Below are 16,761 nucleotides of genomic sequence, written 5' to 3'. Positions count from 1 at the left end.
GTAAGTCCCCCTCCCCAACAGTCCACGCAGCTGCTTGGAGGGGGTATGGCGAACTCTTGTGCTGGTAGTTGCGGGTTCTGGCAAGCTGGGGTAATGGATTTTTTGAACAAATGGATAAGGAAGAATCAGGGCTCATACTACGTGCAGTGATCCACCTGGGATGAGAGTGAGAAGGAGATGGGGGAGGTTTTGGGAGACCCCAAGGGAAAGGAATGTAGGAAAAAGGGAATGGTATTACAAGGTTTGTGTGCTGGGATGCCATACTGGGTAAAAAGGGATTTGGAGGGGATTGTGGATCAGCAGCGGATTTTAACAGAAAAATCCGTGTTAGCAGTAGTGGTGGCAGATTTGAAGGCACGGGATGCTGGATGGACAGAGGAGTCTTGTGAGGCAATCCGGAGAGAGAGAGATAAACTGCTGGGGAGAGTAGGAGACTTAAAGGAGGAATTGTATCAATGTAAACATGGGAGCAATGAACTTGGTGACTCCAGACCATCTGCCTGCTAATGGAGCTAAAGAAAACATCTCCACCACCCTATCCTGAAAAAACACTGTACCCACCACTGCCAGTGGACATTGTAAGCCGGCGATCCACAGTGACAGTGACAGCCCCTGCGAGAGAGGCTACCCGGGAGGAACTGCAAGAGGCAGAAATAGTGGCCCCAGTTGCAGGGTTGGGGGATCATGCCCCACAAGTAGTAGAACAGGCAGAAATCTGCCCCTTGTCCCTGAAGTACTGGGTCATTTGGGAAAGCTACCCTGGGAGGATTGGGATCAGTTTGTGCTGTGGCTAGTGGAGGTGGGCAGGGAAATGGAGGGTCTAACTTGTGAGGACCAGTAATCATATGGTGTAGTCTTTTGGGACGGGGCACCTTAGGAATTGATGTGGCAGGAGTGGCACACCCATTTCTAATCCCTGAACAGGTGGCAAAACAGTTGTTTGGGGTGTACTCTCGTACTGCGGGGATAAATAAGATGAAACGAACCCCTGGGAAAACAGGGCAAAATGCACTTAATCGCATACAGGCATGGGCACGGTGCTGGGTGAATCCCCTAGACAGTCCATGGGTGATATCCGAGACAGGGACACCAGGACCTGGTGGGGGTGTGGAGCATGGTAGGGGTGTGAAATTGCTGAAAATATTCCTCGCTCAGACTTAGGGGGGTTATAAGCTTTCTCAGCTACTCCACACTGGAGCTCCCTGCACACCACACTGTCATCGTTCATGTCCCACTGGTCATCCAGCACTCTGCCCCACGCACCACGGAGGGAAATCTAAACTCTCCCATCGCACTGATTCTCTCCATTCAGCAGTCTGAGTGATTCAGAGTGACCTGGGTCCAGTGCAGGAGCTCCCAGTGTTAGATAGTTCGTGGCACTGATGGTTCTGACTGGAGCTGTCCCATGAAGTGTGGTGTCATCTCTGAGTCCAACGTGAGATTCCAGCTGATCAATTCATACCACACTAAGCAGGTTGTGAATTGGGGGTGGGGAAGAGGACGTGCTCTGTTGGTGAATATTGTGACTCCCTGGGAATGTGAATCTGTCTTTGTATGTGTCTCAGAATCAGTGAGTCTTACAGCAAGGTAGTAAGTTAGGAATTACTCACCGAGTTCAGACACAGGAGAGACTGACAATGTTAAAAGACAACAGCAGAGTCTGTACATGGCACCCCCACTGGCTGTGTCAAGTACAGTATGTACTAGTATGGCAACCTGATGGGTGCAGTGTGTGTGCACTGGATCCAAACAGCACAAGGATCTTGGTAGCCAAATAACATTTCAAGGCTAAGAGTGAAATCCTGGCCCCACTGAAGGCAATGGTAAAACCTCCATTGACTTCAATGGAGCCAGGAGTTCACCCTAGGAGTGCACCAGGAGAATGCCTGCAAGCAGCTAGTATAGTGCAGTGCGGAAGTATTGCCTCTCAGTGGCACTCAGGAGTGGTGTGCTGGGTGGCTGGAGGTTTTCTACAATGGGACGTGGGGCAGTGTTTGCTCCAATCAGATGTCTGGAGTCACCCCAGCAACTGTCTGCAAACAGCTGAACTGTGGAGACGGAGGGTATATTTCTTGCGGCTCTGAATATGGAAAGGGTCCAACATGGCTGGACCATGTTGCATGCAGTGAGCAGCACAGCTCCCTCTGGCAGTGCCCATCAGACCAATGGAATCCAAAGTCTTGTGATAACCGAGCAGAAGAGACCCATATTTTTTTGCACTGGTAATTCTGAAACTACCTGCATGCGTGCATGAACACACATGTACACAATGTGTTCAATTAATTGAAGGGTTAAGATAGAACTTGTTGTTGTTCACGTCTCAGTGTAGGCAGATTTACATTCTCAACACATGATACAAAGCCAAACCTGGAAGGATTCTCACTGCACTAGGAGAAGGCAACTCTCTGGCCCCAGCTCTGACCCCTTCCCAAATTTCAAAGGCTGCAGCAATCAAGGAAGGCGCGAGAGCTTCTCAAGAAGGTGCCAGGAATATTTTATACTAGAAAGTGTGACGCAACCTCCATATTGGGAGTCACGACCAGCTCCCCTCTAATTACTATTGGAGAATCCTGAGGACAATGAATTGGTGACATTTATGTAACCTGAAGGACAAAGTGCTGCCCCTGCTCCACTACCCTGCATAAGGACAGAGTTACTGATGTTTTTACTGGAGAATCCAGGGCTTTCCCAGGTCACGACTATTCTTTTGTAAGATATTATTTAATTTTATCTTTAATACATTTACTATTATTATAGGTGGTTTAGGATCTAGCTCCCCCTCCCCTTGCTGTGTCCTGAGGTTCCCCTACTCTGGGGGCCAGTGTCACACACTGAGGGGCAGGTGTCTTTAATCCAGCATCTCTCCTGCACTTACCTGAGCAAACCACACTGGCATCATTGTTGTGTGAGCACTGAGAGGCCCCAGAGCAGTAACAGGGCAATGGCCCAAATGGGTTTCAGTCCCTTTGCAGTGATATGTGTCTGTCCAGACAGAGCCAGTTCCCTTCCCAAAATACCCTCCTCCTGGAGCTGATACAGCGAATCTGCAGTCGAGCTGACGACAGAGAACGTTGGCATCTGGTAATTCCAGCCGGAACTCTGTGTGCCCTGGGGAGAAGGGAGAAGGGGTTTAAAGAGGGAGCATTTAAGATATTTTATATTAAATAATAAAGAAAAGGAAAGTCAAGGGGGGACCGAACCCATTCCCATTATATTGAGTTGTTTAGGTTTTACTAGAAGTTGCTAGCAGCTCTATTTTCCCAGCTCCCTACAGAGTGAGATCATTTTATTGCTGCACCCTACTCTAGAATTGTCAAGGTTTCCTCCCCACTCTGAACTTTAGCGTCCAAATGTGGGGACCTGCATGTACCCTTCTAAGCTTAATTTCTAGCTTAGATCTGATAGCGCTGCCACCAACCAAAAATATAGTGTCTGGTACACTCCCTGTCCCCCCAAAACCTTCCCTGGGGAACACAGACCCAAATCCCTTAGATCTTAACACAAGGAGAAATTAACCATTCCCCTCTCCTTTCTGCCCCCAGATTTTCCCCTCCCTGGGCTGCCTTGAAAGGCTTTACACAGATCCAAACTCCTTGGATCTTAAGACAAAGAGGAATTAACCATCCCCCCCTCCTTTTCCCCCGCACCAACTCCTAGTGAGTCTAGACCCAACTCCTTGGATCTTAAAACAAAGAAAAATCAATCAGGTTCTTAAAAAGAAAGCTTTTAATTAAAGAAAAAGAAAAGGTAAAAATTATCTCTGTAAAATCAGGATGAAAAATGCTTACAGGATATTTAAATTATATAGCCAGAGAAATCCACCCTAGCCTCAGGTTCAAAGTTACAGCAAACAGAGGTAAAAATCTTTCCAGCAAAAGAAACATTTACAGTTGAGAAAACAAACAGAAGACTAACATGCCTTCCTGACTAGGTACTTACAAATTTAAAACATGAGACTGATTCAGAAAGATTTGGAGAGCCTGGATGGACGTCTGGTCCCTCTCATGTCCCGAGAGCGAACAACCCCCAAACAACGAACACAAAACAAAAACTTCCCTCCAACAAGATTTGAAAGTATCTTGTCCCTTCATTGGTCCTCTGGTCAGGTGTCAGCCAGGTTTACTGAGCTTCTTAACTCTTTACTGCTAAAAGAGACATTAACCTTTAACTATCTGTTTATGACAAGAATACACAACACTGGGATTTTAGAGACATGCCAAATTCTCACGTGAGCATATGGCACTAGCATCATTTGTATGGGAGCATGTCTGATTCCGGTGTGATATCCTGGGACACTGGAATTCCTCGGTACAGATTGGTCCATGTTGTTCTCTGAAATGAGCTCCTCCTGGGCAGGGCCGCCCAGAGGATTCCGGGGGCCCGGGGTCTTCGGCGGCGGGGGGCCCTTCCGTTCCGGGACCCGCCACCAAAGTGCCCCGAAGACCCACGGCGGGAGCCCCCCGCCGCCGAATTACCGCCGAAGCGGGACCCGCCGCCCGGTCTTCGGCGGTAATTCGATGGCGGGGGGGGTCCCCGCCGCGGGCCTTCGGGGCACTGTGAGCTCCACGCCGAGCGGAGGCAGCTGCCCCGCCCCCTCCCCACGGCGCTCTGAGCGGGGCGGGGCTCAGGCCCCGTTGGAGCTCCCAGCCCCGCCCCCTCACCACGCGGCTCGGGGCAGGGCTCAGGGGCTCGGCCGGAGTCTCGGCGCTTGATGCGCTGAGGCTCCAGGAGAGGGGTGGAGGCGGGAGCCTCCGCTCTTCTCTTGGGGGCCCCTGCGGAGCCCGGGGCCCGGGGCAAATTGCCCCCTTTGCCCCCCCCTCTGGGCGGCCCTGCTCCTGGGATAGATAGAGCTGTTCAACACTGTAGTTCATTACAGATAACACTGGCAGCTTTGAGACCAAAGTGTGCATCACAGATTGTAGCCCAGGTGTCTCCATGTCTTACTTCCACACGTCCTGAGCAGGCACTGTCCCCTCCAGCCAGCTGGAGCTCAATGTGTCCTAGATGAAAATTACAAAGTAGCCTTAAGGAGTTAGGTGTTCCACAGCCCTATAAGTTTGGCCAAAAGCCTATCCTGGTGCAGTGGGACAGTGTAAGCAGCAATTATATATTTTTTTATTTTTTATTTTTTTAACAAAAAATGGCGAGAGGGGAATTCAGTAGCAATCAATATATATTAGAAGTTATGAAATGTAGAAACTTGATAAGGGAAGCTAAAGCTATCAGGGAAAACTCCATGTTTGGCAGTGCTAAGAACAATAATGAGATTTTTTTAAAGTATATTGGGAGCAAAAACAAACAAACAAATCCTAACAAATGTGTAGGCTCATTAGAAATGGAGATGGTAAAATAGTTTATAATAATGCAAATAAGGCAGAGGTATTCAATAAACATTTCTGGTTTTGTATAGAAGTAGGATGTGTATTCATAATATGTGAAGAGGGTGATGCACTCTGCAGTCTGTTGGTAACTAAGGAGGATGTTAAAAAGTATCTACTAGGGATAATTTTTTTAAAAGAAATCGGCAGACCTGAATAGCTTATAAAACCTTGGAATAAATAGAAATGGAGGACTGGAAGGAACCTCACAAAGTCAGCTAGTCCATCCCCCTACACCAAGACAGGTTTAAATATACCTCTAGGTGATCCCTGATAGATGTTTTCTAACTTTTTCTTAAAAGTCACCAATGATGGGGATTCCACAACCTCCCTTGGCACCTTGTTCCAGTACTTAACTATCCTTCTAGTTAGAAAGATTTTCCAAATATCTGACCTGACTCTCCCTTGCTGCAATCTAAGTGGTTACTTCTTATCCTACCCATCGGAGAGAGAGAGCCCACAACTGGACACAGTGCTCCAGCTGAGATCTCACCAGTGCTGAGTAAAGCAGGACAATTACCTCCTCTGCCTTACATAGGACAATTCTGTTAATAAAATCCAGAGTGACATTTCCTGTTTTCAAAACAGCATCACACATTTCAGTCTGTGATCCAATATAACCACAGAACATTTTTGCAGTACTGCTGCCTAGTCAGTTATTCCCCATTTTGGATTTTTTGCATTTGATTTTTCCTTCCTCAGTCTAGTTCTTTGTACTTGTCTTTATTGAATTTTAACTTAGGGCAGGTCCATACTCACCACGCGGGTCGACGCGGTGAGTTCGACTTCTCGGAGTTCGAACTATCGCGTCTGATCTAGACGTGATAGTTCGAACTCCAGAAGAGCTGCGGTCGACTCCGGAACTCCACCACTGCGAACGGCAGTGGCGGAGTCGACCTTGGAGCCGTGGAGTTTGACCCCGCCGCGTCTGGACGGGTAAGTCAGTCGAACTAGGGTACTTTGAGTTCAGCTACGCTATTCGCGTAGCTGAACTTGCGTACCCTAGTTCGACCCCCACCTTAGTGTAGAGCAGGCCTTACTGATTTCAAACCAATTCTTCAATGTATCAAGGTCATTATGAATTCTAATACTCTCATCCAAAGAGCTTGTGACCCCTCCCAGGTTTGTATCATCCACACATGTTATGAGTTTATTCTCTACTCCATCATCCAAATCATTAATGAAAATATTGAATAGTACCAGGCCCAGGAGAATGATATTATTTATGTATCCATAGGAACACAGTGACCAGAGAGAAAAGTGTTAAAGCAACTTAAGGCCAACAGGCACATGTCTTACCTAATCCTCAGCATTTCCCTCAAAACCTGGGCTGGCCCAACCCATCCCAGGTACCCCTGCTTCTGGGGACTGGGTTCGGTCTCCTTCCCTGCAGACTCTGCCTCTCCCTCTCTGTTCATCAGGGCTCCCTTTTCATAGTTCCCAAGCTCTTTGTCTAATTTTCCCACTTGAAGGGCCCCGCCCCTCTCCCAAGCTAGGGGGGTTGTGCCTGGCATGGTCAGAGGCAAAAGTTCAAAGGCCTTGACCCCTATATTGTCTGTTGAGTACCAGTGACTGGGGTCTCTGTGGCCATTGTCTGCCTTGCTGGGACATATGGGGAGCTCCAGCAGGAGTTACTCTTTGAACCCTGGTAGGAAATGGCAAAACAGCAATAAAAGCAACAGGGGTAACACATAATATACATAAACATACAGATCTCTCCCATGGTCTTCGCAGGGGTCATAGTGGACAAGCAACTGAACTAGAGCTCTGTCATGAATAGTTAGTAAAGGGTTAAAGCATAGTACCTGCTGGGCACCTGACCTGAGGACCAATCAGGGAAGAGAATTTGAAACTCCTAGGAGGGAACTTTTCCCTCTGTTTGGGGGGGTCTTTGTCTTTGGCCGTTTGGAGTTCAAGAGACCAGACGAGTTAATCAAGTCCCTACAAGTTCCACCTTTCTGAACTAATTTCTTCTAGTCAAGATAGTGAGTATTAGAAAGATACTTTGTGTCCTTATCTAATAATCCTATGTTTGCAATTCTGTGTGTTTGTTATTGATTATTCTTAATTCTGCTTGTACTGGTTGTACTGAGAAAGAGAGAGGATCCTCTCCAGAACTTAGCAAGGTTATACCCTATGAGTGCCCAGCTTGGATTCATAGAGATTCTGTATTTTCTTTTGTTCTCTTAATAAATTCTTTTCTTTTCTTTGGACTTGGTTAATTCCTTCCCTTGGGGAAATTCAGGGGAAGGGGAGGGGGAAGTGGGCTGCTTCCCTGTGTGTAGAGATTCAAGGCGTTTGAATCCAGGCATCTCTGTCTCCAGAGCAGGCTGGAGAGAGGGAAGAGGGGGGAGGTTCCTCCTCTGTGAATTGATCTGTGTTCCCAAGGGGGGAAACAGGGGTGTCCCGGCCCACGGAATTGACCGGGTGGTGGCAGCCGAAGGGGAGACCTACCCTAGGATTTTGGGGTGGGGGGAAGACATGCGGGTCCTCACTTTGAAACCGCCCAGTTTCAAGTGAGGGTAGACTCTGACATGGTGGCAGTGGTGTTTCGGACCCAGAGAGAGAGGCAAGGCTTTTCTACCAGAGGCACTCTGAGGCAGTTTCAGGGTTAGAAGTATTTTCAGTTTTTTGCAGGGCTTTCTGTTACAAAGCCCTCCTGTGGAGCGGTACTTGCGTCCATTGTGATACGAGGTACCACTCAGGATTCCTGAGGTGGGGGGAAGTGCTCGCCAAAGTACATTCCCATCCAACAGGAAAAACAGGTTTGGGGGGGGAAGAGAGAAACCCTCCAGCCAGGTTTTTTTTTTTCTCCCTGTGTCTTTTGAAAGGATCAGGAGACAGGAGAACACAGATCCCTGAGGAAATAGACCAGATTTTTCTCAGGGGTATTGTTAGCAGCAGCCTTTCAGCTGGGCTGCTGGGTACAGCAACTCAGAGCAGAGGGAGACAGAGGAATTTTTTTTTACTCTTTCCCTCTTTCTCAGTACAAACCAGTAACATTACACAAACCACAATTTGCTATACAAAGGATTGATTTCTCTTTCTTTACTCAAGTTATCATAGCCAGGGTTAGGGACTGTCAAACACCACAGACAGTTCACTGACTGCATAGGGGTGTGGCCAGCACCAGAAGGCACACAATCATGAGTACTGGTGAAACAATTAGCAAACTTGACCTGGCCAGGCTGCAGGCTGAAGAAAAACAAAAAGAACATCAAAGACAGATGGAACTAATTATTGCAGAAAGGGCCAGGGAAGAAGCTAACCACAAGAGGGAGCTGGAGAAACAAGAGGCTGAGCACAAGAGACAAATGGAAATCCTGAGGGAGACCCACCAGCAGGCTCTGGAATTAGCAAAGACTAAGCAGCAGGAGCCAACCAATCCAACCCCTTTTCAACCTACTGATCAACCTTCTCGGAGAAAATTTCCCGCCTACAGGGCAGGGGATGATGTTGAGGCCTTTTTAGAAAACTTTGAGAGGGCCTGTATTGGATACCATCTTCCTAAAGATCAATACATGCTGGAGCTGAGGTCACAGCTCAGCGGACAATTATCCCTGGTGGCAGCTGAAATGCCTATGGGCCAAATGAACGACTTTCAACTATTCCTAACCAAGGCCAGACTCAGAATGGGCATCACCCCTGATCACGCCCGTCAGCGTTTCAGAAACCAGAAATGGACACCGGAGGAGTCATTTCCAAAACACGCCTCCTACATTGAAAAGCATTTTTCTTCGTGGTTAGCAGGAGCCAATGTTCAAACCATGGACGAGCTAACCCTCCTGATGATGATGGAGCAGTTCTTGGATGGTGTTCCTGAGAACATTAGACGCTACATCCAAGATGGTAAACCAAAAACTCTCACTGAGGCAGGAGAGATTGGAGCCAGATGGATGGCATCGGTAGACAACACGACAGCTACTGCCAAGGGGAGCGAATCCAACAGGGTACACACCGACACTAAACCCTACCGTCGCGGACCAATCAAACCCACACCTACAACCCACGGACAGTCACACTCTACCTCTTCTTCTACCTCACCAGTCTCCAGTAGACCAACACAAACCGGTGACCCATCAACTGGGCGATGTTTTCAATGCAATGATTTGGGGCATATCAAAGCCAAATGCCCAAAGAACCTAAACCGAGTGCAACTCCTTGCACCTTCACACCAAGGAAAGCCGGACATAGATGTCTCTCAAATACCCTTAGAACATAGGGAAACTTTGAGAGTGGACGAAAAGGAGATCATCGCATGGAGAGACACTGCAGCACATGTGTCAGCTATCCACCGAACCTTCGTGGACCCCAAATTCATCAACCAGAAAACCAAAGTGACAATTCGACCCTTCATGTCAAAACCTGTAACATTACCTACAGTGCGTTTACCTGTCCAGTACAAGGGCTGGTCAGGGAAGTGGACTTTTGCTGTCTATGACAACCATCCGATTCCCATGCTACTGGGGAACGACTTGGCCCGACACATTGAACAGCAAAAAACAGAGGGAGTGGTTACACGCAGCCAAGCCAGACGAGCTGCCGGACCCATCCCTGTTCCTGAGCCATCCACCGGGACCCCGTCTGTGTTACCAGAGACCCAGACAGAGGTGGTGGAACCGGATCCCAGGCCAACACCTACAGCAGCCATAGTACTTCCAGTCCCAGAACCGGAACTGGAAGAGCAACCAGCGCCAGCACCGGCGCCAGCGCTTGCAACTCCACCGCCAGAGGGCGCCAACGGGCCTGAACTGGCAGAAGCAGCAAACAACCCTACCCAAGAGGCTCAGCCGGAGCCTGAAATGACACTTTGTGCACCAGCGGAGAGCGGTCCACAGTCAACGGAAACAACCTCATCACCTACATCGCTTCCAGAGGAACTGGTGTCTCCCGCCTCAAGGGAACAGTTCCAAGCAGAGCAGGAAGCCGATGACAGCCTCAAGAAAGCATGGGCGGCGGCACGCAGCAACCCACCGCCTCTCAGCTCTGCTACCCGATCCCGGTTCGTTGTGGAGAAAGGACTGTTATACAAGGAATTTCTTTCTGGTGGACACCAGGAGGGCTGGCATCCTCAAAAACGGTTGCTCGTTCCGACCAAGTACCGGGAAAAGCTCTTAAGCTTAGCCCATGATCACCCTAGTGGCCATTCTGGGGTGAAACGAAGCAAAGACAGGTTGGGAAGGTCCTTTGACTGGGAGGGGATGGGCAAGGCGGTAGCCACTTACGTCCGGTCTTGTAAGGTATGCCAAACGGTAGGAAAACCCCAAGACCAGATCAAGGCCCCTCTCCAACCACTTCCCATAATGGAGGTCCCATTTCAGCGAGTAGCTGTGGATATTATGGGTCCTTTCCCAAAGAAGACCCCCAGAGGAAAGCAGTACATACTGACTTTTGTGGACTTTGCTACCAGATGGCCGGAAGCAGTAGCTCTAGGCAACACCAGGGCTAACACTGTGTGCCAGGCCTTAACTGACATTTTTACCAGGGTGGGTTGGCCCTCTGAAATTCTTACAGATTCGGGAACAAATTTCCTATCAGGGACCATGAAAGACCTGTGGGAAACTCATGGGGTGCATCACTTGGTTGCCACCCCGTACCATCACCAAACTAATGGCCTAGTGGAAAGGTTCAATGGAACTTTGGGGGCCATGATCCGCAAATTCGTCAATGAACACTCCAATAATTGGGATCTAGTGTTACAACAGTTGCTGTTTGCCTACAGGGCTGTTCCACATCCGAGTTTAGGATTCTCACCATTCGAGCTGGTGTATGGCCATGAGGTTAAGGGGCCATTACAGCTGGTAAAGCAGCAATGGGAGGGGTTTACACCTCCTCCAGGGACTAACATTCTGGACTTTGTAAGCAACCTTCAAAACACCCTCCGAGACTCTTGGGCCCTTGCTCGAGAGAACTTAAGAGATGCTCAAGCAGAGCAAAAGGTCTGGTATGATCGACATGCCAAGGAGCGGTCCTTCAAGGTAGGAGATCAGGTCATGGTCTTGAAGGCGCAACAGGCCCATAAGATGGAAGCGTCCTGGGAAGGACCATACATGGTCCAGGAGCGCCTGGGAGCTGTTAACTACCTCATAACATTCCCTGATTCCTCTTTCAAGCCTAAAGTGTTTCATGTTAACTCTCTAAAGCCCTTTTATCCCAGAGAATTACAGGTCTGTCACTTTACAGTTCAGGAAGGAGATGACACCGAGTGGCCTGCAGGTGTCTACTACGAAGGTAAAAGAAATGGTGGTGTGGAAGAGGTGACCCTCTCCACAACCCTGCAACGTCTGCAGCGGCAACAGCTCAAGGAGCTGTGCACTCACTTCACGCCCTTGTTCTCAGCCATCCCAGGACGGACTGAGCAAACCTACCACTCCATTGACACAGGTAATGCTCACCCGATTAGAACACCACCCTACCGGGTGTCACCTCATGCCAAAGTTGCTATTAAACAGGAGATTGACAACATGTTGGAGATGGGTATCATCCGCCCTTCTACCAGTGCATGGGCATCTCCAGTGGTTCTGGTTCCCAAACCAGATGGGGAAATACGCTTTTGTGTGGACTACCGTAAGCTAAATGCGGTAACTCGTCCAGACAACTATCCAATGCCATGCACTGATGAGCTATTGGAAAAGTTGGGACGTGCCCAGTTCATCTCTACCATTGATTTAACCAAGGGATACTGGCAGGTACCACTAGATGAACCCGCCAGGGAAAAATCTGCCTTCATCACCCATGCAGGGGTGTATGAGTTTACTGTGCTTCCGTTCGGACTGCGGAATGCACCTGCCACCTTCCAAAGGCTGGTGGACGGTCTACTAGCAGGATTGGAAGACTGTGCAGTTGCATACCTTGATGATGTGGCCATTTTTTCTGATTCATGGCCCGAACACCTAGAACATTTGAAAATGGTTTTAGAGCGCATCAGGCAGGCAGGACTAACTGTTAAGGCCAAAAAGTGTCAAATAGGCCAAAACAGAGTGACTTACCTAGGACACCAGGTGGGTCAAGGAACCATCAACCCCCTACAGGCCAAGGTGGAGGCTATCCAACAGTGGCCTGTCCCAAGATCAAAGAAACAGGTCCAATCCTTCTTAGGTTTGGCCGGATATTACAGGCGATTTGTACCACACTACAGCCAAATCGCTGCCCCACTAACTGATCTGACCAGGAAAACCCAGCCAAATGCAGTTAAGTGGACTGATGCGTGTCAGAAAGCCTTTACCCAGCTTAAGGCGATGCTCATGTTGGACCCTGTATTAAGGGCCCCAGACTTTGACAAACCCTTCCTAGTTACCACCGATGCATCTGAACGTGGGGTAGGAGCAGAACTAATGCAGGAAGGACCGGATCACAACTTCCATCCTGTCGTGTTTCTCAGCAAGAAACTGTCTGAGAGGGAAAGCCACTGGTCCATCAGTGAAAAAGAATGTTACGCCATTGTGTATGCCTTGGAAAAGCTACGCCCATACGTTTGGGGCCAGCAGTTCCAGCTACAAACTGACCATGCTGCGCTAAAGTGGCTTCACACCAACAAGGGAAACAACAAGAAACTTCTGCGCTGGAGCTTAGCTCTCCAAGACTTTGACTTTGACATTCAACACATTTCAGGAGCTTCCAACAAAGTTGCTGATGCACTCTCTCGTGAAAGTTTCCCAGAATCAAGTGGCTAAAAACTGTTCTTAATATGTTTTCATGCTTAGTAGTCGATGTAATAGTGCATGTGTTTTATTACTCTGGTTGTTTTACAGTTCTAGGAGGAAATCGCCGCCAGTGGATCCCACTGTGACGATTTGGGGGGCGTGTCATGAATAGTTAGTAAAGGGTTAAAGCATAGTACCTGCTGGGCACCTGACCTGAGGACCAATCAGGGAAGAGAATTTGAAACTCCTAGGAGGGAACTTTTCCCTCTGTTTGGGGGGGTCTTTGTCTTTGGCCGTTTGGAGTTCAAGAGACCAGACGAGTTAATCAAGTCCCTACAAGTTCCACCTTTCTGAACTAATTTCTTCTAGTCAAGATAGTGAGTATTAGAAAGATACTTTGTGTCCTTATCTAATAATCCTATGTTTGCAATTCTGTGTGTTTGTTATTGATTATTCTTAATTCTGCTTGTACTGGTTGTACTGAGAAAGAGAGAGGATTCTCTCCAGAACTTAGCAAGGTTATACCCTATGAGTGCCCAGCTTGGATTCATAGAGATTCTGTATTTTCTTTTGTTCTCTTAATAAATTCTTTTCTTTTCTTTGGACTTGGTTAATTCCTTCCCTTGGGGAAATTCAGGGGAAGGGGAGGGGGAAGTGGGCTGCTTCCCTGTGTGTAGAGATTCAAGGCGTTTGAATCCAGGCATCTCTGTCTCCAGAGCAGGCTGGAGAGAGGGAAGAGGGGGGAGGTTCCTCCTCTGTGAATTGATCTGTGTTCCCAAGGGGGGAAACAGGGGTGTCCCGGCCCACGGAATTGACCGGGTGGTGGCAGCCGAAGGGGAGACCTACCCTAGGATTTTGGGGTGGGGGGAAGACATGCGGGTCCTCACTTTGAAACCGCCCAGTTTCAAGTGAGGGTAGACTCTGACAAGCTCCCAGGGAGGTGCTGTGAAAAGGCTGAGATGATCCTTGGAGGTTTAAACAGGGGAGCAGTGAGAAGAACTGACTGAAACGCAGGATTTCCAGCTCACAGGAAATTTCGCTATTTCAAAACTTCTTGTGAACCAGAAACCCCTCAGCAATTTGTTCTGGAAACACCAACACATGGAGTGTCCAACATGAAATTTGGTCCCAGGGACACCTGCAGATGCTGAGTGACACTGACATTCTTGTCAGTTTCACCAGTGCTAAGAGAAAAACAAAAATGTCAATTTCTTTCAGCTGCTGCTGGGGCTTCCAGGGTCTGTGACTCTTGGGCAGCCTCTCCATGAAGGCTGCCTTGGGCTGGGGACCCCTGGCCTTCCAGACTCCTGGGCCAACTGGTGTCCCAAATACCCCACTAGTCTGGAGTCTCGAAGCTCTGGGGTCCCCTGCCTGGGGCAGTCTGCAATGCAGGGCTGCCTCAGACCCACAGATCCTGGGAATCGGGATCCCATCCCAGGATTTCTAAATTCCTTGCTGTGGATCTGGGAGCTGAGCCCTGGTTAAAGCTGGGACTCCTGTCTCCATGGCAGGGTTGCCCTGGAGCTGCAGATTATAGAGCACCCAGAGCAGCTGACCTGAGAAGACTGGGGTACCTGGCCCCAAGGCAGTCTGCATGGCAGGGCTGGCTGGAGCCCCCCAAGTGAGCTGACACTTAACCATGCAGGTTTCTGCTACAACCTTTCTGTGGTCTGGAGAAAGTTCATTGCACCCGACTCACTGTCATGGGAAATGTTGAGTTCAACAAACCAGCATTTTCCAGTTAAGCTCCATTTTGTTGGATAATTTCTGACCAGGGAGGTGATTTTACCTCTGTATACAGCATGGTGAGAGCGATACTGCATCTAGCTGTGCTGTCTACATTTTAAGAAGGATATTTAAAAACAAAAACGATGCAAAGAAGAGCCACAAAGATGATTTGGGGGCTTGAAAACGTGCCTTGCAGTGAGAGATTCCAGGAGCTCCGTCTGTTTATTTTTAAAAAAGACCAAGAGGTGACGTGATTATACTGTATAAGTACTTTAGTGCTTAAATACTTGCATAGGGACAAAACACTGGTAAGTAGAGGCCTCTTTATTCTAGAGGAGAAAGGCAAAACAAGAACAAATGGCTGGAAGTTAAAGCCAGATAAAGTCATATTAGAAGTAAGCCACACATTTTTCATAGTGAGGGTGATTAACCATTGGAACAAACTGAAAAGGGAAGCAGAAGATTATGCACCTCCTGAAGTATTTAGATGAAGACTGGATGCATTTCTGGAAGATGTGCTTTAGCCAAACAAAAATTATTGGATTCAGTACAAGAATAACTGGATTAAATTCTATAGCCTGTTACCCAGGAGGCCAGACTATATACTCTAATGCTTCCTTCTGCCCTTAAAATCTATGAAGCTCTGTATCTAAAGGGAAGTAAAATTTGTAAAGCCGAACACTCAAACATTCAGAATGCCAGACTCGTGCTGTCCTCTGTAACCTTAATTAGTCCCTTTTGTATTTGCATTGTGATACAGTCTTTAATTACATGATCAAATGCTATTTTTGCCCCAGGACCCCTGCCTCATTCAGTGCACAGGACACGTGGTGCTGACTGAATGGGTGGATGGTCAATAGTTCTTGTTATACTCCTTGTTCAATGTGTGGCCCCCTCCCCTATGTACTGCACGTCATCCAGACTGAACTTCCAAAACAGAATTGTTGATTTCCTCATGGGCTTTTCTATGGCTCATTTCTATGGTAGCTGAGTGCTTCACAAACATTAAAGAATTTCACTTTACACCACCCCTGCGAAGTGTTATTATCTCCATTTTACATATGGGGAACTGAAGTCATAGAATCATAGAATCATAGAATCTCAGGGTTGGAAGGGACCTCAGGAGGTCATCTAGTCCAACCCCCTGCTCAAAGCAGGACCAATTCCCAACTAAATCATCCCAGCCAGGGCTTTGTCAAGCCTGACCTTAAAAACCTCTAAGGAAGGAGATTCCACTACCTCCCTAGGTAACCCATTCCAGTTCTTCACCACCCTACTAGTGAAAAAGTTTTTCCTAATATCCAGCCTAAACCTCCCTCTCTGCAACTTGAGACCATTACTCCTTGTTCTGTCATCTTCTACCACTGAGAACAGTCTAGATCCAAAGATCTAGACTAGATCCAAAGATCTTTGCATCGTTTTTGTTTTGAAATATCCTTCTTAAAGTCTTGGGAGCAAAATCAGGACTGTACATGGCCATCATCAATTTGACAAAGGCCTTTGACTCTGTCAATCACGAAGCCCTGTGGAAGGTGCTGGCCAGATTTGGCTGCCCTCCAAAATTTATTTAGGGGCCTAAGGCTTCTTGATGATAAGATGACTGCCACCGGTCTCTGTAATGGCCTGGAGATGGATTCTTTCATCATCAAAACTGGGGTTAAGCAAGGATGTGTTATTGTAGCATTACTGTTCTCCATGTATTTAGCAGTCATTTTGGTCTGTGTAAAGACCGCCTCCCCACTGGAGTTGACATTCAATACAGAATGGATGGGCAAATTTTTAATCTTCAACGTTTCCGCTCAAAGTCTAAGGTCCGCAGAGCATCCATTACTGACCTTCAGAATGCTGATGACTGTGCCATCTTTGTGCACACTGAGAATGACCTTCAGTCCTCATTGGATTTTTTCGCACCAGCTTACCAAAGCCTATGACTCTCACTCAATATTAAGAAAATTGAAGTGTTCCATCAGCCTGCTTCAGACCCTGCACATGAGCCACCACACATCACCATC

The 16,761-nt window shown here is 48.0% G+C and overlaps 1 protein-coding gene across 1 annotated transcript in view; it reads left to right on the top strand.

The window, feature by feature from the left end:
* The window catches only part of LOC123347264 (antigen WC1.1-like), a 225,258-nt gene that overhangs the window by 187,046 nt on the left and 21,451 nt on the right, over window positions 1-16,761 (top strand). The gene's annotated exons all lie outside the window — the stretch shown is intronic.

Source organism: Mauremys mutica, chromosome 1 (assembly GCF_020497125.1).
Source record: "Mauremys mutica isolate MM-2020 ecotype Southern chromosome 1, ASM2049712v1, whole genome shotgun sequence".
NCBI lineage: Eukaryota > Metazoa > Chordata > Testudines > Geoemydidae > Mauremys > Mauremys mutica.
Note: the sequence above shows the minus strand (reverse complement) of the source record. Positions and strands in the feature narration are given on the sequence as shown.